The sequence below is a fragment of the Symsagittifera roscoffensis genome, chromosome 9 (assembly GCF_963678635.1).
Source record: "Symsagittifera roscoffensis chromosome 9, txSymRosc1.1, whole genome shotgun sequence".
NCBI lineage: Eukaryota > Metazoa > Xenacoelomorpha > Acoela > Convolutidae > Symsagittifera > Symsagittifera roscoffensis.
This window is the reverse complement of record NC_087070.1, coordinates 37835775-37858393: the sequence shown is the minus strand read 5'-3', so window position 1 is coordinate 37858393 and position 22619 is coordinate 37835775. Positions and strand designations below refer to the sequence as shown.

Below are 22619 nucleotides of genomic sequence, written 5' to 3'. Positions count from 1 at the left end.
CACCTTGTCTGAAGTGCACAATCAGATGCACCAATTTTGCGTAATTCAAGCTATCGACATAAAAATTCCGAAAAAGAGTTCCACTTAAACAATCGATCTACAGCACTTCTGCAGTTAAAGCTGCAAATAAAGATCCTCTCGTTCGAAATTTGACCAAAAGCTTTGATTCAAGTCAATGTTTTGAATTGTTTTGAAGCTTGAACAACTAAAACTTAAAATGAAGAAAGATACACCCTAAAGGTTTTGTAAACTTAGAGAGAAAAAAAATAAACTTTTCCCAAAGCAACCAAAGTAACTTGACATGCCGCCAAAACAGCGCAACGACAAGAAAACTCGGAAGCAATCGGAAACAATCGAACCGTTTAACGCGCAGTTCTCTCATCAAAGCGATATCAGAATGGAATCGTGGCAAACTAATGGAACAACTTGCAGCAAAACAAGTCATAAACCGTCACTCATATGCCATAAAACAGAGGACCATCGCGACATTTTACGAAAAGAAGATTGCGCAAAAGATAACTTAAATGAAGTTAGCAAAAATATGTTAGATAACATCATCAACACATTGTCTAAACTTACTGCGACACAAGATGCAATAGGAAAGGCAGGTCAGGGAGCTTGAGAGAGAAACTCACAAAAGAAACAACAGCCGAGATGCTTTGAAAACAACGGCTGAAACAGTAAACAAACAAAATTCGTGGTTGCCAACAAGAATAAAAAGGAAAACGAGACTATCAATCTCAAATTTAAACGTCTGCCCAGCTTTTCTACGCAAGTCTTTCTTTTGGTGAAACTCATTTTCATTTTTTTGCAAACACTATCACAAATAAATCAAATTAGAATTGGGATACGGAGGAAGACGATTTCGCAAGTCTTACCCAGCGTATCCAGCTTACCTGTTAAAAGGTCTTTCAGAACTGGATATAAAAAGCGTAGTAGTCTTCTCAAGCCCCGGATTTTTTAACGTTGCTTTAGTATTATCAATCAGCGAGATAGCGGCTGACAGCGAACCATACATTCCGGCTAAAAATCTCAACAAGCATTCAATCAACTTGCTCACGATAGGTTGACTTTTTTGTAACGAATCAATTGGGAACATTCCGTGATGATGAACAAAACAGGTCAAGACGAAGTTGCCGAAACCGATTTCATGTCAAATATAAAGTCAAATGCCTATCATACTTACACCAGAACAGCAGCGAACTTTCATACCAAGTTCCATCCATGCATATCCATCTCTGAAGATGTGATTGATTTGATCGAAACGGTCGAACGATGTCCGTTTTCGACTTTTTCACTCAAACGGTGTCCGATTTCGACTTATTGAGTCGAACGATGACCGTTTTCGACTCTGTTCGACTTCACCGGACATTGTTCGACTTTTTTCGACTTTGCCCGAATTTTTCCGACCATACCGGACAATGTTCGACTTTGTTCGATTTTGTTCGACTTTGCTCGAGTTTACCGTACACTGCTTGACTTTACAGGAGATTTTTCGTTTTTACCGGGAATTAGCTTTGCTCGTGCGGCGTCAAGGATTAATCTCCAATTGAATTTATCATATGGTATTTTTTGTAGTACTTGGTCAGTTTAAATGTTGATGGAGGCCAGGTTCGAGGCGGCGACTTATGGTGCAACCATTGCGACTCAAATTGTGTATCTTGCGATCATTGCGACTCAAATTGGGTATGTTGCAACCATTGCGACTCAAAGTGGGTATGTTGCAACTTTGCGCGACCGAAATATTTGCGCGACTTTGAGCGACCCAAAAAAAGGTATGTTGCGACCGTTAAGACTCAAAATGGGTGTGTTGCGTTTTTGACAAAAACGTTTGCGTGACTTTGCGTGACTTTGCGTGACCCAAAACAGATACTTAAAGACTTTGTGCTACCAAAAAAAGGTATGTTGCGACCGTTGCGACTCAAAATGGGTGTGTTGCGTTTTTGTGCAACCCAAAGATGATATGTTGCTACTTTGCGCGGCCCAATTAAGGTATGTTGCGACCATTGCGACTCAAAATTGGTATGTTGCGACATTGTGCGGCCGAAATATTTGCGCGACTTTGAGCGACCCAAAAAAAGGTATGTTGCGACCGTTAAGACTCAAAATGGGTGTGTTGCGTTTTTGACAAAAACATTTGCGTGACTTTGCGTGACTTTGCGTGACCCAAAACAGATACTTAAAGACTTTGTGCTACCAAAAAAAGGTATGTTGCGACCGTTGCGACTCAAAATGGGTGTGTTGCGTTTTTGTGCAACCGAAACATTTGCGTGACTTTGCGTGACTTTGCGCGAACCAAAAAGATATGTTGCGACTTTCCGGGTCGAGGTTTGCAAATTATTTATCGACCGACTGGACCAAAAAACGGTATGTTTCAACCGTCTCGACCCAGGCTCGATATGTTTCGACCGACTCGACCCAAGCTGTCTATGTTTCGCTAACACTCAAAAAAAATTAAGTAGGCTCAAAGTAGATAATGACTTGTTTCAAACAATTCAGACACAAGATCACAGGACATTCAGAGGAATCTTCCTCGTACTATCGACAACAAACTCAATGATACTTCATAAATAAATCTGAAAAAGACAACATACAAGTTATTCGAAACACGGTAAATTCAAATTCTCAGATTTAGCTGTTCAAATACATGAAAACAAAACACAAACTTTAAAAAGAAATAAAACTTCGACTCTTGAAATCCGCAGAAACTTTTCAAAGAAAAATTTCTTTCCACCAAATCGAACTGTACTTTTAGAATGTCATTCCAAAGTCGATAAAAAAACGATGATATGCTTCTCTTCTGAACAAAAGAAACCTTTTTTAACGACCCAGAAAAACGATCTTGAAATCATTGTAATCTTTTCAAGGAAGAGTTTTTTACGCCAAAATGAACAGTTTCTTAGAATATCTTTCAAAACTGGATATCAACAACGTTATAGTGTTCTCAAACCCTGAAATGAAAAAGAACGGCCGACAGTGAACTTTACATTTTAAATTCAAGCTATAGATATCAGCAAGCATCCAAGCACCTTGCCGCTCAAAAATGAAGTTCCAACAATCACAATCATTTCAGCAACAGAAGTAGTATATGAGTGAGGTGATCAGGGGGGGGGGGGGGGGGTGCCTGGTGACCCCCATGTATTAAGATAGGCTATAGAGCATCCGGTCACCAGTCTATGTATTAAGATAGGGAATAGATTTCCTATGTATTAAGATAGGGAATAGGTTTACCATGTATTAAGATGGTAAGGTTTCAGATGGTAAGTTTCAGAAAAATTTTTGGCGCCCGAATTTTTTGAGCTCAATTTTGCCAATACTTGCGTTTCTTAATCAACTTCTACGATTTGTGATATGTAAGGACTATCTTGTCTTACAAAAATTCGATATGGTAAGTTTCAGAAGGTAAGTTTCAGAAAATTTTTAAAGTTGTACTTGCAAATACATTTTTATCTTGAAAAAACAATTTTGTATTAAAAAATGAAAATTGTTTTTTGGATGGTAAGTTTCAGATGGTAAGTTTCGACGAAAATTAAGTTTCGATTTAGAGTATGGGATCATAAACTAATATATCACGGAATATTTTTTTTCTCGAAAGAATCTTAAATTCTTATTTCATGTTATTTATTTTCCCTCAGGTTATCTGGGGAAAATTGTCAAGAGGGGATTATCTTTGACAGGTTAGTTATTCCGCTCCACGGCATATCAGGGGAATCTTGACAGCTCCTCACGGTTGATTACTTTTATATCCTACTTAATCTTTTTTCCGCAGGTTATCTGGAGAACGGATGACAGGTTCATTACACTTGTTAATTTTATGACTTATTTTATCTTTTTTCACATAATTATCTCACATATTTTTACCTCAACTGGTTTAATTATTCTGTCATATTTCTTGCTACGATTCATTTCAGTTCTCTTTTATCACTTTGTCTTTAATCTTTAAAAAAATTTTTGAAATTTCCAAATTTTCCAAAAAATTATCATCCAAATTTATCAATTGTTCTGCCACGGTAAAAGTTTACACTGAGAAAAACATAGTATCATATTTTTTTGGTTCTGATATTTTTGTGTAATAATTTTTCCATCTTGCCCAGGGTAAACTTTTAAGAAAACTATACAATTTACTAGAAGTTGCTTACAATTTTCGTAAATTTATCTACTCTATCGTAAATTCTTTCAATTGGGGGACTACAACATCCATATTCCATCATCATTCTCCGTATTTCATCAAAAGGTTAGTTGCTAAGATGCTTTTTGTAAAAAAAATTTAAAGAATTTAAAAAGTTAAATTACAAAAATAATCAAAAAATTCACTACATCGTATAGTAAAATTACTGCAAAAATTTACTCTTACAAAAAAAAAATTTCACTTTTACATAAAATTACTGATATAATTCAAAACAGACACATCATGAACATTATTCAAGTTCTTCTGGAAGAATTTAAAAAGGAGAAATGCTGAATAAATTGCCTAAAAACCACACAAATTATCAGTTTTTTGTAGCTTTCGAGGAACCATTCGTCGAAACTTTTTTGTCAAAAAAGGGTGTGTTGATCTCTTTCTTCCCAAAGAATCAGCAAAGTAGTAGCTTTTATCCAGTCGAGCAATCATAATCCATTGTTCTCCTCTATCATTGCTTGGGGCTGAGTTAATAATTGCAAAAGAGTATTTTGTTAGTTGAGGTACTGTGTCAGAAGGGTATGACCCCATGTACTTGAACCTGAGCTCTGGAATTCTTTCAATAATTTGCAAAAGAGAAAAATTATCCATCTTTGCAATTGTAGGCTGATTTACAGCTAAAAAAGAAATTGATAGTTTGATAGTGTACTTTAGGTTAAAAAAAGGAAGAATAATGACTTACACACATTTAGGAATTGAATCAACAAAGTCCCATACACAGCCTTATATAGTGGGCAAAGTTTATTGAATACTGTTTTACAGTCTAGGTTGAAGAAGTGTCTCCGGTTTTCAACTAAACAGCATTCCTTCTCTATTTTTCTGGAGCTTTAGGACTGAAGAAAGACAATATAGATAGTACAGAGATAATAACAAAGAAAAGTCCCAAAAAAGTTACAATGTTTTTATAGGAACCTGATAACTCAAAAAAATTAAACATTTTTATCGACTGTTCCGAATTTGTCAATTTGAATATTTGATAGTCTTTCTCCCAAGACTATCACTTCCGTTACTTGCTCCAAGGGAAATTGGAAAAACATTTCTAATCTCAAGCTTTCTCCACTAAGTTCTGGATAATGCAAGTGTTCAGCGGCATCCTGTAGTGAAGTCAAGTCGAAAACTAGAATATAGTGATTTTGAAAATCTTCCATAGGAAGAGCTGGAAAATCTTCGTTAAACTGCATTGCTTTCATTCTTGTAACATAGGGTCGACAAGGAGAAGTTGTATCTAATGAAATAATTGCTCTTCCACCCCGAATAATTCTAAGCTCTCTCAAATGAAATTGTTGATAATTGAAAGGATTTTCATAAAAAGATCCCGCAACAGCCGAATTTGTATTCATTGCAACAGCTATCCTTCTGATTGGGGCATTATTGAAAACATTTTCCTGAATAAACTGGTTTTGACGAGATGGAATGATAAAGGTTCTTGCTATAGTTTCCATGTAATTGTAATGAGCAGGTTCCCTTTCCAGATTCCATTGCAAATATTGATGATTAGGTTCAGCTACTAAAACTCTTTTTGTAAACAGTGAACAATCAACTATTTTCCGACTGACATTTGGATTATCAGATAAAATGTAAAAATTAGGTCTAGCTCGAATAAGTTTAATTCGAACTTTGGTATTTGGTAGCAACAGTTTTTCGCAAGTAAACAAATCAATGGCGAGCCTCCCATAGAGTGAAAAAGTTATCCCTGTTCCCAAGGAATTTGCTCTATCAGTGAATGGATACATATCTAATGCATCAGGATTTTCTTCAAAACTGTATCCATGACTTTATTACTCACTGCTGACGAGTTGAATTCGTTCGATATCTGTGCCTTATGAGGATATAATCCATTGGTATTGTAAACCATTGTATTGTTAAAATAAACTTCACAGTTGGAGAATAGAGAATGTATTAGATTGTTTACATAAGTTAAGTAAGTTTGTGGTTCCTCATCTGAATCTTCCTCCGATTTTGCTTTATGTTCTGCTTTTTCTTTTTTGAAAGCATCAAACAATCTTCCTTTGAATAGTTGAAGCTTTAAGCTAAGATGGGTATCACGCATATCCAAGTAGAGATTACGATCCGTTTCAAATTCAAACTCAATACTGCTTTCATCCAGAGAAGTACTGGGGAATACTTCTTGTGTGTAAGATGACATAATTGTTTCCAAAACTGGGACTTTATCAAATTTCTCCAAAGAAGAATTTGTAAACGCTCCGTACCGAAAATGACTACTTTGATTTACACTCATTTTATCTCGTCAAAAATGTCTTTGCGAGAGCGACTGATTTTTGAACTACTCTTTCGAGAAATGGTTCTTCTTGTTCTACGCTTGGATTTCTTTTTTCCACCTCCCAGCTGTTTTCGAAGTTTTTTGAAGTTTTTGAGTTTTTTTGTCCACTGACAACTTCTCCAATCTCTGGAGCAGCAATTTCAAATAAATCTGCTCCGATTCTTTTTGCAGCTGGGACTATATATTTTTTAATGAAGGGAATTGCAGTTCTCCCAAGAGTTTGTGCAAGAGCACCAAAACCTCTTCCACGCTGCCTTGCATGTCCACGAAAAATAGGAAAATTAGCTGAACTTTGAGCAACCATTTCGTATGAAGTATAAATCAAAAAATGATTATCCGAAATCTTGCGAAACAAGAGGACAACTCGTGTAATTCCTACGGACACAAAAGGAATTTTTTCACCTGTAGTATCCCTTAGTTCTATTTTTATGCTGTGGAAAGAGTTTTTTAATAATTTTTTAAATAGTCATTCCTTAATGATTTATAGTGATTTTATAGAATATAATATAGTAGGCGATACAAAAACTCCATTACTGCGTTGTATTCCTTTCATTTCCAAAGTAAAAAATGGAGACATTATATCTACAGGACAGTACATGAACTATCAATCCTTCACAAATCTTATTCTTATAATGTCGTAAGAATACTGAGGATAATGTGGTCCTTTTCCTTTCATTATAACACCTGTCTAATTTGTTCTAAATCACAACCAAAAATGTGACTCAAATCAGCACTTTGAATTATAAACACTGATTGATCCTCAGGTAAATGAATGGCAACTTTTTGTGTAATCTTATCTACTGATACGAAAATTCCGTTATATTCATATTTTTGTGCTCCTATACGTTTTCGAACTTTGTCATTCATGGCTACAACTATATCAACAATACTTGGATACAATCCAGGTGCAACATGCATCGGTTGAAATTTTCTTTTTTCCGCAGGACTTTCTCGTCCATCTACGAAAGTAAACTTTCCCTCTGTAACGTTTTGGTACAAGGAAGGGTACGATATTTCTGAAATAGCAACCTCCCATTCTCCTTTTAGATGTATTTGTTCCGGTAGAAAATTTGTAAAGGAACTAAGACTGTTATTCGGATAACAATTAAAAGAAGCATTAGAAACTAGCTCAATAGTAAACAAATCCATGACAACTGATCGATAGAAACTCAATTTAAAAAATGACTTACCACTAATCTGAACATTTTCTCAGCTCTTTTTCATAAAATTTTCCCAGAATTTCTTCTTTTTCGAGATGTTTGATGATGTATGTTGGAGGTTTTTTTGTAAATATTGCCGAAATTTCAAAAATTTCATCTGTAAACTGTGGCTTGTATCCTTTTCGGAACGGAATATCATTTTTCGAAATTCTAACTCTATCACCAATTTTGAATTTTGGTTTAGTATATTTCTTGAATGATTTGTTATACAATATTGATAAAAAATCACTGTTTTTCACATCTCTGGGAGATTTTCCAATTGATCGATTTTTGCGGCAGTTCAATGTAGAAACAAATTGCTGCAGTTTGGGGATAAATTTTTCACCATGATCTTCAATGTAACGATAAATTATATGTTTTAAAGATTGAATTGCTCTCTCTGCAAATGCAGCTTTGGTTTCACTCATTGTTGAGTAAACTTCAATGTCTTTCTCCTTGCAAAACTTTTTAAAAGTTCCCCCATATTCTGTTCCTTTATCAACCCAAAGTTTTTCAGGAGTGTTTTTTCCAGAAATCATTCTTCTAAAAGCTTGTAAAGTGTCTTTGGCATACTTTGTTTTCATTGTTTGAACTCTGACAAATCTCGAAAAAATATCTACAGCAACTAATAAATGCTTGACTCCATTGTTTTGAATAGATAACTTGTCTACAAAAGCCAAGTCCATACACCAGATTTCATTGATATATTTAGAAAACGCTTGAAGTCTTCGGAAAGACCTGATTGGTGGACCAAATTTTGTATACGATGTCTTGGTTTGTAAAAACTTTTCTACTTTCTTTTTTGATAATCCACTCGCTTTACTCAAGTTTTGAATAGAACCGTACGCAGCTCTGCCCCTAGAAAACAATCTGTTTAGTCTTACCTTTTCAGATTTTGAAAGGAATCCAAGTTCCTCTATCTTTTGCTTTGGCATTCTTGTTAATAACAAGTTTAGGAGGAATATGTGTTGCTTCCAAAATAGTAAAGTAAATATCTGGAAAATCGGTATTTTTTCGCTTTAGTGCACACACAAAGTCTACAATAGATTCTTTTGTATTTCGATTATCCAATATAATTTTGTCTGACTGGCTGATTTTAATTCTAGGAGAATTCAAAATTAAATCAATAATATGCTTATTGTTGCTCGTTTTCAACCTCGCATTTACAGCACTGTAAACAGAATCAAAATTTTTGGTACAATCTCCTCTTTTTCTTGCTTTTGTTCCATTTTTTGTTTTCTTGGAAGTGTACTTTGTGATTGATAAACTGAGTACGGAATTAAAACAAACTGTTCCATACTATGTCAATCGTTTAATGACAAAAGGGGTGATGATAGATATCAATTGTAACCCTTTAGTTGAACTTAAAATAATCCTTCTTTTGTGTAGAGGAGTTTTTTTTTGTGTTATTTCTGAAATTTCTTTTTGATATTTTACTACGTCTTCTTTCCGAAGATCTCGAAGCTCCCCTCTTAATAGGTTTACTAAAGACTCGCTCAGAAACTGAATGAAATCTTTTGGGCAATTGAGAATGAATTGTTTTCGAAGCCTTAGGGAAAATTTTTGAAATATTGGGAGAATAGAGACGTATTGTGTACTCATCGTCCAAAAACTTTGTCTCTATTCCAGCTGGTAAGTAAAATTTTGTTGGAACTGAGCCACTATTAGTGCAATACCTAAGTGAATCAACTGTTTTTGGGGTTAAATCAATAAGTAAATGACCATAAGGAACGGATGTTGCATCTTGATACCACTCTTTCAATTGAGATCCTAGACCTAGTTGTTGACTTAATGTATTGATTTGTAAAACATCCCTCGGCGACTTGAACAAGACTATGTGTGTATTTTGTAACTCTACATCTCGTCCTAATTTGCTTTGATGAAATAAATTGTGTTTGATGTATATTGTTTTCAGACCCCTGTGTCTCCCCGCAGTAGCAATTTTTACAAATTGTTTGGAGTTTGAAATTTCTTCACAAGAATCATCAAATATAAGCAAATACTTAGTTCCATTATTGGGGAGATTTTCAATCAAGTCAAAATCTACTCCTTGGATAAATTTAAGGTTTTTTCTTTGCATTTGACTATATAGAGGTTGATAATGTTGATAAAAATAAAAAAATTTTGTCGAAAGCTGGTTGAAAAGTACCAATTTTCCACCAATCAAAATTAAGATGCGACTTTCCAGATCCACTTGGTCCAACTAGGGAAATAAAAATTTGTTCTTTGGTAGATGTTTTTTTATTCATAGCTTTGGAGAAGGTACAATATAACCGACTGTACTTGATAAAATAGCTGCCCAAACTGTTGTTTCTTCACATGTTGTGGATAACATAATTCGAACGATTGCACATATTAGCATCAAAACTATAACAAAAAATTGGCACAAAAAAACTAAAAGAGATCTAATACATGTACGTCCAAACAATTTCCATGACTTTCGTTCATGATTTTCTTAATCAAAAACAGAATTTCCTAAATTTACGGGCTTGTCACATTGATCAACCATCTTAACTCTAAAAAGAAAAAGTTGACAATGAAATTTAATTAAAATTTGAATGGTAGTACATTAAGAATAATATAAGTTACAATTTGTTAAAAAAAACATCGAGTCCATGTTCCGTATGCAAATGCTTTTCTTTCTGCACAGTGAAGAGTTTTTGCATGACGAAATGGGTAGTTGCTACACCTCCAATCATATTCTTCATCTTTGAATATCAAAAATTGAACTTTAGGGCAAGCGTAGTCATCCAAATCAATAATCTTTGTTTCCAAAAATTCTGATAGAATCTAACATATTTCATAACCTTTTGCAAAAAATTCCGTGTCTGTGGCTTCTAGATTTTTCAAAATTTTTTCAAGTTCAGTATATTTTTCGTAACCACTGCTCCAATTGATTCCATGAAGATGCTGTGTACACCAAAAAGATTGGAATGTTGGTTTGAATTTTTTCGGAGGAAGAAAGGAATTATCCTTCTGTTTGTCCATCCTTATAAACTCCTAATTCTTTCACTATATTGCTTTCAATACATTCAATATCCAAACCAACTAGACTCATTCTGTTAACTGATTTCTCTGAAGTTTTTTTGTATAAAATGATTATTAATCAAACAATGCATATACTGATGAAGCAAATATTTTAACATATAAACAGAAAAATAAACCAGTCACGTGACCAAGAAAGCATGAACTGGGGAGACTAGGTGCAACATAACAACACCCAGGACCTTTTTTTGTAGTAGATTTCACAGATCCAGCAGAGTCATGTAGAATTGCATGTAGTCTAAAAATTTTGGAGTTTGCAAAAAAGTAATCCATACAGGAATTTCCGTATCCAATAAGTCCTCCAAAAAGAAATTTTTGGTCCATTTCTTTTAAATTTATGTCCGGGTCCAAAACAATACAGGTACAAAGAATTAAATTTTTTCTTTTTGTATTTGATGAGAAATCTTGCCTAATAATCTCAAAAACTCTTAGAATTTCATTCAATTTCTGTACGTTCATTTTCTACAGTGCATTCGTCAATAATGATACAAGATTTTTTGAAGGTCTCTACATAGCCTAGTAATGAAGCAAGCATATCAAGTATTTTATCATATTCTTCTCTTTGTAGTTGCAAAGATTGATTATTTTTCCATTGATTTCCATTTCTACGACATTCTACAAGATCTATTTTTTTGGTATCAGATCGGTATCCTATGTGAATTTATCTTCTACCATTATGCAGAGTCCACTCAAAGTGAGATATTTGTGAGTCTACGTCCAAATTCTGCAAGTTTGGTAAATTTTGAGATTCTATAATTGTTAGTGAAATTTTTTGGGACTTTTCTTCTAGAACAATATGAAAAAGTCCCAATTTATTGTAAAGTTTTAAGAGTAAATTTCTTGAAAAACCAATATTCCAACTCATACTGTTCAACACCAATACTAAATGAAAAATGATTTTGAGGATAAATTGTTAAATTACAAGACAAAAACATAAATAACACAAATTATTGTACATTACAGTTCTCAACAAACATAAAGTCTCCCAAAATTTGGGACAGTTCCTTGAATTCGTTCAAAGTATAGTTGACATAGGCAACTTGTTTCATTGCTTCATTCTCTTTTGCGGTGAACAGTCGAATCTGAATGTAGGGAGGTCTGTTAATATTGTACCTCTTGATCGTGACACAAACTTGTCTTCTATTGTATGTTGCTATGACAAACACTTTGTTGCAATTGGCAAGCTCCTGATCCATAGTTGACTCTTTGTCAGAAGTGAGTTCCAATATAGGAACGAGTCCAAGGTTTTCAGCATCGTGAATAACAGTATTTCTAATTGCTGAGATTGCTTCTCCTTCTTTTTCACCGAGATAGACTTGCTGTCTTTTTTCGAGTTGTCCCAACTCATTTTTCTTGAAAAGTTGAAAGCAGGGTTCAAAATAAATTTTCCCTTTGTAGGATTTTTGGGACCAAGCAAATCTCCCAATTCTTGTTTGATTTTTTGAGAATTCAATGTAATTGGGACTTGTGTCTTTTCTTGAGAACATTTTTGGAGAACAGACTGATCAGATGAAGAGAAATGAGAGAAATGATTTTGAGATTAAATGAAATTGAAAGTAAACAAAATGAGTCATTCACTGAACCATAAAAGGAAATAGAACTATAATTGGAATTTTTGAGGGAAATTTCCAATTATGGAATTGTGTAGGTGTTAGTGTTCCTATATAAATCCACAATTCTCAGCAAAAATCATTGTTTCAGATGGCTGCAGCTATGTGTCAAGCTCTTCCCAGCTTTTATTCAGAGTATTGTCAAAAATCGCTATTTGTTTCCGTTTCCAGTGATTTTTACGAAAAGTATATAGTAACCAATAAGTTTTGTGTCTTACCCACAATTCTTACTGTTCTTTGGAAAATTGTAAGTTCCACATACTTCTGATTGGTTCATCTTTCGATCAAATTTTGCAACGATTGGGTAATTTTCATTTCACATACCAAATTATCGATTGTCTTTACACTCTGTACAAATACAGATTTTATTCGAATGTTATTTCATCAACTGGCGAAGTTTTCAATCAACTTGACCGCGCTGTTCATCACAATTTGAAATGGAAAGGAGCAGAAAAAATGCCAAGTGTTGCAAAGAAAAGACTGTTACGCAAAAAATTCAAACGTCACTATTTATGTTCTAACCAGAAACTAGCTTCCACACAAACTATTGGTTCAGCTTTTCTTGAAAGAGTTCGTAAAGTACAAAACTCGAAATATGAACATGATTTGTTAAAAATAATTGACTGTTTTATTGATGGTTATGGATTTGTAAATAGTGATCATGTCAATTTTTCATTAAAAAACTTCTGATATTCCATCTATTTTCTCTCATATGTTTACAAAGCAACCATTAATTACCGAAAAAAATACACCGTTGTCAAAAACATTTGCAAAAAAATTTTCAAACATGTGAGAAAGATGTTATATTTTTTTTGATTTTCAAAAATTTGCAAAAAAAAAACATTTCAATTTTTTTAACAAGTTGTAAAAAGTGTTTCAATTAGTTTGACATAATGCGAAAAGTGTTTCAACTTTTTTTTGAGAAGATGCGAAAAGTGTTTTACTTTTTTTAACAAGATGCGAAAAGTGTTTCACTTTTTCACTACAAATGCGAAAAATGTTTCAATTTTTTCGACAAAATGCGAAAAGTGTTTTACTTTTTTCGATAAAATGCGAAAAGTGTTTCAATTTTTTCGACAAAATGCGAAAGTGTTTTACTTTTTTCGATAAAATGCGAAAAGTGTTTCAATTTTTTCGACAAAAGGCGAAAAGTTTTTTACGTTTTTTCGACAAAATGCGAAAAGTGTTTCAATTTTTTCTACAAAAGGCTAAAAGTGTGTACAAGATGCAATATTGATTCGGTAACTTTTTAATTGTGTACAGTTTTTCTAGTGTTTTTCCGAATTTTTGTGCAACAAATAATCAAATTTTTTAACATGTGTGCGAGTTCGGAGCACTTAACTAAGTTCTAATTGTTTTTCAATGGTTTACCTTGAACCTCTCATCTATTCTCATAATTAAATTGAAATTGAAGAAATTAATTACAGAAAACGAAGTCAAAACCAAACAACCTTTATTTACAAAAACATTTAATCAAAGAGCTGTCGAGCAGCAGAAGAGTTCTGGAGGTTCTCTATAGAACGCAGAGCTGGACGAGGTTCCATTGCTGGTGGTTGTTGTGGAGGAGTGTTTTGAGGAGTCATTGCTTCTGAGAATCCCTCATCTTCATCTATTGTGATGGGGTTTTCGACTGATCCTTCCTCCTCTCAAGGAAAGAGGAAGTCGTCGACTGGTTGAGCCACAAATCTTGAGTCCGGAATCTCGGGATAACTCATTCCCACATGATCAGAAACTTCCCCCATCATTTGCATTGTTCCAAGTTGGTTCTTTGTGATGGGAACTTGCATCATATGATGTTCGTTGAAATCCCTTCGCATCACTTCCACCATGTGCCAGACTTGGATTGGTTTATCCATTCGTGCCAGAAAAACTCCAGAGACTGTTTCTCGCACTTGAATTTGTACTAGATCAGGTGAAAATTCTACAGAGTACATGAGGTTGCTGTTTTGTACTGAGAAGATCATTTTGAGCAATAAATTGAGTACAGGAGTAAAAATAAGAAAGAGTTGAGAGAGAGGTAGTTGACGGTAGTTAAGTTGAAAATAAAATGATTTTTAGTTAGGAGTTAGGGCTACCTTCAACTAAAATGTGTGGTTTTAACCAATCAGAATTGATTTTCCTTATTTGGATTGTAGTCGTGTCTAATCAGATTTCAGCTTCCTTTTATGGGATTCTTGAATAAAAGTCGTGTCCAATCGGAAACAAAGCTCCATTTTGGGTATTGTCGTTTCAATCACAAAAATGATCCTTTTTATTCTAGTTGTCGTATCCAATCAGAAGACCCTTTTAAGTACTTAAATCTTCCAAATAAGAAAAAATATACACAAAAGCAATTGCAAAAATTAATGACCAAAAGTTGTTTGCAGTAAAAATAAGAAATATTGCTGATATAAGTAACAAACGAAAGAAAATTAATAAAAGTAACATCTCTGCAACTTTTTTCATCAAGTTAATTGAATTTTTTGTATGTAATCAATGAGAAATTGCTGATTTTTAAGTAGATAGTCAATTTCTTTAATTTTTATGTAAATTTGGGAGGATAACTCAAAATTGACGAATTTTTCAAAGCAAACTTCTGGAAATCTGATTCCAAACCGAATCAAGCAGGATTTTGAACTTTGAAAACCTTTAAAGAAATGAAGGAATAAAGAACTTTGCTGAGGTGTTTTTACAAATTTGGGTTTTGGATAGGGGATAAAAAGAGTTTTTGATATATTATCGTACGACTTTTTGATCAATTTCAAATTCTCGAGAATAAACAAAATTTCTTTCCTTGTGAGGTGTAATTCAGCCGTAAGTTTAAAACTTTGATACGTAATATGTGAATCAAAAGTAAACTCTTTGATTGAGTTAGTTTCTCTGAAGAGACCTTTACTTAGTCGGATAACTCTATTTTGTACAATAAAGACGTCCAAAAAATTATGAAAAAAGTAAGAGTCAACATCTATTTCATCAATAAGAAAATCAATTGGAATTTTTTCTTTTTTCTTATAAAGTAACTCGAGGATGCTCAAATGTTTTTTGATAGACATTTTTCAAATAATGATTAAGGTTTTTTTTTCCTAAATAATAAACAGTTCACTTTTAGGAAATGCTCGATTCTGATTGGTTGATTTTCAACAAACAGTGTTACTAAAAGAATACTCATTTGTGATTGGTTGATTTTCCCCAAGGAACAGTAAATAAAACTTATTTCATTCTGAATTTCTTTACGTTAAAAGCAACTGCTCTATACTTTGTATAACTACTTAAAATAAATTTCAAATATTTTTAACAATTCAAAGTAAGTATAAAAATTTAATATTTTTTTTGGGATATTTTAAATCTCCCACTTTGATATGTACCAAATTCCATTCCCTTTATATTGAGACTTAAAATTTTTCCCATTTTTAGATGCCATTGCTGAATAGAAACGAGAAAGTGCAGTGTGGGGATTGTGGAAACTTGTATGTTAGAGCGCATGCAGCTCGACATAGGAAAAATTGCGTGCGAGGAGTTATTTCTTGTTCCGAATGTATGTATTTCGCTTACAATCAACAGGAAATGAATTACCACGTGGCCAAAAAGCATGCTCCATCAACTTCCAAGCAATCAACGGTTTGCTCGTCTTGTGAGCAGGAGTTTCCGAGTTACTACTCTCTCCAACAACATCGGAGAAAAGAACATGGGGCGAAACAACGGAAACCAAGTGATACGGTGGCAGACTTGAACAAGATTGTGGAGGAGGAAGGGGAAGATGGAGAGAAACTCAAAGAGTATTTGAGTGCTTGTCAGCATTTCTTGGTGGACACTGAGATGGAGAATGGGAGGAATAAGGTATTTAACTTTCAAATGTCAAAGTTAGATACCAAGATTATCAACGAGAAGCTTGAAGAAGTCTTCAACAAGCTAGATTCCGCTGCAAAAATCAATATTGCTCTTGGATTTGTTCTCCGTAATGTCGAAACGGGAGAATATTGGTATTACTATGCACACGAAAACAATACTTTGTTCGAAAAATCGCCTTTACTGTGTACGAAAGCGGATTTGTTTACAATCCAGGGAAAATTTGAAAAGTTTGATATCGTGGAGCAATGCACCCAAGAACGTCAGAACACAAAGTGGAGGTTCAAGTTGATCACAAATGTTACTATTTTTGCTGCACTTCTGAAAAACATTCCAATGGGATGTCCAGACTCTGTGTTGCCTGAACCTTTACTGAAAAACCATTCAGTAAACTGTCTTTTATCGGACAAAGATAAACAACCATACAAAGATCATCTTTGTCTTTTCCGTGCGTTAACAATGTATTTGCATGGTCAAAGTAACCTCGATGCTCATACATCTCAGCTGTTTACAGAGTTTATATCAAAATCTGGATACAATCCGAAGAATTTTCGTGGAGTGTCAATCGATGATTTACCTGTTGTAGAGGGAATAGTTGAACGAAACACATTCATTTACAATTTTGATTTTCAAGAAGGAGAATATGTTGGAGAATTAGCCAGGCGAAGTATTGGAAAATTTGAAAAAACGGTGCAATTGCTAAGATTCAACAACCATATTATTCACACGAATGATATTGATTCCTTCTTCAAGTGTTTTCGATGTCCTAGTTGTGACTGTTTCTTCAACAGATCAGACAACTTCAACCGACATCTTCTAACTTGTAAAGATCGAGTGCGACATATTTATCCCAAAAATGCGTACACACTACGGGAGACAATATTCGAGAAATTGGATGGCTTCAACATTCCCTACACTGAAGATCAGAAATTGTTTAGCAATGTTGCAGTTTTTGACTTCGAATCGATTTGTGTTCCCACAGAAGAATTGAATGCAACTGAAACAACTATTTGGATTGGAAAACATGTCCCTATTTTCGTATCAACATCTTCAAATCTGCAAGATGCTCCAATTTTCTTGTGCAAGATGCTCCAATCCAGAACTTTTAATAATTGCTTTTGTTTCCAGCTTGGAAATTCTGGCTGAAAAAAGTAAACTACAAATGAGAACCAAGTTTCAAGAAATCAAAAACACTGTCAATGATCGAGTCAAAAAGATCTTTGATAAGCTTAATGCTAGAACTGTAACTAAAAGACTAGAAGTCTTCGATTATGAAGATGAATGTGTTGAGGATGGCGACGAAGATGACATGTCAACACAATTCTTGAGAATTCAAAAAAATCAGTTGATCGACTTGAAACAGCATTTAGAGCGCTATGTTAATACCTTACCGGTGTTTGGTTTCAATAGCGACAGATACGATCTGAAACTTATCAAATCTTATTTGATTCCATACCTTATATGTGATAAAGAACTCGAACCAACAGTCATTAAAAAAGCAAATGACTTCATATCATTCAAATTTGGAGATGTTCAGTTTTTGGACATAATGAAATTTCTTGGAGGGGCAACAACATTGGATTCGTTTCTGAAAGCCTATAAAGCAAGTGAGACCAAAGGTTTTTTCCCTTACGAATGGTTTGACAGTCCAGACAAGCTTGACTGTACGGAGTTACCTCCATATGAAACCTTTTTCAGCAAACTGAGAAACCACAACCCTCTCGAGAAAGATTTCAACGATTACCAAAAAGTGGTTAATGGAGGACTTGATCAACAAAGTGCACTGAAAAACCTGCGTATTCAATCAATTCCACCAACAGGTTTTGAAAATTACTCGTATTTGAAAAACATCTGGGAACAACAAAGCATGATTACTTTCAAAGACTTCTTACGATGGTACAACAACAAAGATGTTGTTCCTACTCTTGAAGCTATGCAAAAAATGATAGAGTTTTACCATGATAAGGGAATTGACATGCTGAAACTGGGATGCACGCTTCCAAATCTTGCAAATTTGAAGGAGATAAAGATTTATGTGAGAAAATTAGAGAAGACATGACTGGTGGTCCATCAATAGTTTTTACGCGAAAAGCTGTTGTCGATCAAACTTATATTCGTAACTCGTCAAATATTTGTAAGACAATTGTTGGAATTGACGCTAGCCAATTATATCCATTCTCAATGTGTCAAAAGATGCCAACCGGACTTTACACAAGATGGGAGTATGACTCTGAAACTGATCGTTTTAAAGCTAGAAATAACAGAACAAGAAATTTCGAGAACATGGTTATGTCCTTTTATCAAGAATTGAGACCAGAGTGTAAAATTCAGAGTTTTTACACAACCGGAAAGCAGAAAAAAATTGACTGTTTTCATGTTGATGGTTACTGTGATCACTGTAAAACAGTATTTGAAGCTATGGGTTGCTACTATCATTTCTGCTCATGTCAAGAAACCCGTCCATCGTTGTCAGAACAAGATATTGAAAGGGGAAATAAGAAGCGAGAAATGGATGAGTTGAGACGAGAGTACATAAAAGAAAGAGGTTACAAAATTCAGGAAATGTGGGAGTGTGAGTGGTGGAAGCATTTCAAAACAGATTCGTCAATCAAGAATCATGTCAAGACAAATTTTCCTTACAAAAGACCTCTGTCTACTGATTCTTTACTTGAAAAAATAAAGAACAGATCTCTTTTTGGTTATGTGCAATGCGATTTAATAGTTCCTGGCGAGTTGAAGCCTACATTTTCAAATTTTCCTCCAATTTTCAAAAACATTGACGTCTCCCGAAACGATATTGGAGAATACATGAAAAACTATGCCGAAGAAAACGATTTGCTGAAAAACCCACAACGAATGTTGATTTCCAGTTTTAAATTAGAAAATGGTACAATCATCACACCTCTTCTTAACTTCTATCTAAGTCTTGGACTTCGATGTACAAAAATTTATCGATTTGTTGAGTACACACCTAGGAAATGTTTCAACAAATTTGTTCAATCTGTTGCTGATGCTCGACGAGAAGGAGTCGAGAATCCACATTCTGGAGTTGTTGCTGAGACGATGAAGCTTCTCGGTAACAGTTCGTACGGTTATCAAATTATGGACAGATCCAGACACACGATAACCAAATATCTCGGCGATGAGAAGACACACAAAGCAATAAATGAGAAGTTTTTCAAGCGATTGAATGTTGTGATAAAGGACTTATAAGAAGTAGAACTATTGAAGTCAACAATTAAACATAGAGAACCAATTATTGTAGGTTTTTTCATTCTTCAATACGCCAAACTTAGAATGTTGGAGTTATACTACAACTTCTTCCACAAGTATTGCGATGAGAATAAATTCGAGGAGTTGGAGATGGATACGGACTCTTTGTATCTAGCATTAGCAGAAAATAACCTGGACGATTGTATATTACCAGAGAAGAAAGCTCAGTGGACACTTATTCGTCGAAATGAATGTAGAAATGACTTTATAGCTGATGCAGATAAGAATTTTTTTCCACGTACATGCTTCGCTGTTCACAAAAAACATGACAAACGAGAACCTGGATTATTCAAAGAAGAATGTCGCTGTACTGAAATGTTGTGCCTGTGCAGCAAGACGTATTGCTGCTATGATAGTAAGAGCGACAAATTCAAATTTAGCAGCAAAGGGCTCAACAAAAGAACGCTAGAAGACACTGGGGATAGACCAATGTCTAAATACAGACGAGTTCTTGACGAAGCTGTAAATTTGAAGTCGACCAATCGCGGATTCAAAACCTCCAACCATTTAGTTGGAACATATGAACAAACTAAAAAAGGACTCAGAGCCTTTTACCCAAAAAGGGAGGTACTTGATGATGGAATACATACTAAGCCATTGTATTTGTAAGTTTAACCTATAAACTGTAGTAAAACTTCATACCATTCAATGATTTATATGTTATTCAACTTTTCAGCTGTAATATCACAATTTACAGTTATTTAATTTTTTTCTGAAAAACTTTATTTCTTCTTTGAAGCTTCAGTTAGGTTTCAGCATAGTTTCAGACACTTTCAATTTAAACTCTAATGGTTTAAAAAAAAATAAAAATCATATCTTAATACAATGAAAAAATCTAAAACCTATCGCATTGGTGTAGAGAATCTTAAAAAATGGTAAGATCGGGCGCGAAAAATTTTTCTGAAACTTACTATCTGAAACCTTACCATCTTAATACATGGTAAACCTATTCCCTATCTTAATACATAGGAAATCTATTCCCTATCTTAATACATAGCCTGGTGACTGGATACTAATACATAGCCTGGTGACCGGATACTCTATAGCCTATCTTAATACATGGGGGTCACCAGGCACCCCCCCTGATCACCTCACTCATATACTACTAAAGTCTTAAGTGAATTGGCAAAAAAATGTTTTGAAAAACCATAAGTAAAAGTCTAGTGGGAGTTAAAACGCGTGCTCAGCAAAGTTTTCCTTGAAACACACAGATATGATACTCTTGATTGTGTGAATGTTTAAACGCTCAAGTTATTGAACTCGAATTTTTTGACAATTTTAGTTTGAAATTTTTTTAAATTTTATTTTATCAAAAGTGAAGCATTTAATACACGGTAACATTTTGGATTTTCTATTTTATAAAACCCTCTTCTCGCGCTATGTAAAGTACAAGGTGATTTGTTTTGAGTCCGCTAAGGCATTAATAAGAGCAAATTGCTTGGTCTAATTCAGTTTGGAACAGTTTAGTTTGACGCTTACGCTTTAATAGCGTGAAATACATCGAGCATTAATTATTTCCGTAACTTTACAAAAAATGATCACATGTAAAATATTTCTACAAGTTTGAGCATAAATACCTAGCAGATGATAATTAAAAATTCCAGTCATAAATGGCAAAATAAAAAGTCGAAACTGACCAACCTGAGCAGAATTATTCCGTCGTTCTCTTCGAAAGTCGGAACAAAAAAAGATGGTTTTGAAAAATGTTTTGCGAGCGATTTGAAATCACATTCTTCCATTGTTGGACAGAAAAAACTACGCGAGAGAAAATTATTTCAAGGAAAAACCTCTCAAAATTGAATAGCCAATGTTTTCAACTTTCTACAGGGCAGCGGCTTAGATTTCTGAGAATAAATCGAGGTTCGCCTTTGAGATGATTCACTGATAAGTTTTCGCCAAGGATGATTCAAAAATAAACCCGAAAGAATTTTTTTCTTAATTTGTCCAAGAAACCTCTGAGTTGCTAACCTTTTTGCTGCTTTGAAGTGAGCACAATTCAAGGTGGCAGAAGTCTGTAATATTTTGATCAAAACCCCTAATAAGATAATTGATTATAACCAAACATCTTAAGACCATAGATGAAATACTCTTGTCTGGTGGAATGCAGCTTCAAAGTTAAAAATTCCCTTTGCGTACGGGGTTTGTCCTGCAATCTCAGCGAACAAAATATATCAAAAGCACTTCTTTCAATTTTAAAATAGTTTAATTTACTTGAACCTGTTGGCGAATGACAAGGAGACGTTTCCGATCCAGACAATGAGCTAAGCCGAATGCAAAAACGGCAAAAATATGCAAATTTTTCAAATTGTCACTGACCACCGCCGAATTTTATATTTCAAGAGTTTCGTTATGAAAGAAACAAAATATTGCTTCATTTAATTCATATTTTGGTTTCGGTCCTTCGCGCATGAGAATAGCCCCCTCTCGATCAGACCCGTCCCCTTGTCATTCATCAACCTGTTTTTCTAACGGAATATAAAAACGCTAAACTTTTATATTTAAGCAGCAAGTATTAACTTGTTACGTTTTGACAGCTTTTTTCTAAATCTGAGAAATTTCATAGAAAAACTCACCAAAGTTTACCAAAAGCGACTTTTTAAGTTTCACTTGAGACAATTTTTATATCAGCTGTCATTAAACTTAAGCAACCGATTATCAAAAAATTGCTTGGACTTTTTGAAAGAATCTTACCAGCAAATAGATTGAAAAACTGATTAAGCAAACAGAAGACACTTGTTTGATTAATCTATTGAATTTATAAAATGTTCTAGAGATTAATTAAACTTCTGAGATAAAAAATCCCAGTCCAACAGTTCTAGATAAGTTCCGATTAAAATTGTTGCTAGTCACAGTTTTCAGATAATGCAGTTTACGATAAACAGAATCTTCAAAAACGCAAAAAGCTCATTAGTGATAATGGATGTTTTGCTATTTAAAGGTTTTCATCCGGTTCCAACCTTTTTCATCAGTATAGGTATTTTTTTAATCTCATTATAAAAAAGGTCTGAACACAAATAGAACGAGATAAAATTTCCCAGAAACTTCACCAGAATAGTGGGGGTAATTTTCCTTGCTGCGATTGCACGCCATTATTTGTTTTCATTGTTATACAAAGTAATATTAAGACAATTATGCTGTTGCCTATTTTTTCATTGTTTCAAATTGTATGACTGATTGTTTACCAGAAAGTATTCTGAGAATCTGGG

The 22619-nt window shown here is 34.2% G+C and overlaps 1 protein-coding gene across 1 annotated transcript in view; it reads right to left on the bottom strand.

The window, feature by feature from the left end:
* The window catches only part of LOC134854577 (dopamine receptor 2-like), a gene marked incomplete in the record, with an annotated part of 26390 nt that extends 4103 nt beyond the window's left edge, over positions 1–22287 (bottom strand). The window contains 2 exon segments of the mRNA XM_063870885.1: positions 21382–21425; positions 22105–22287.
* Between the last annotated feature and the right edge of the window lie 332 nt (positions 22288–22619).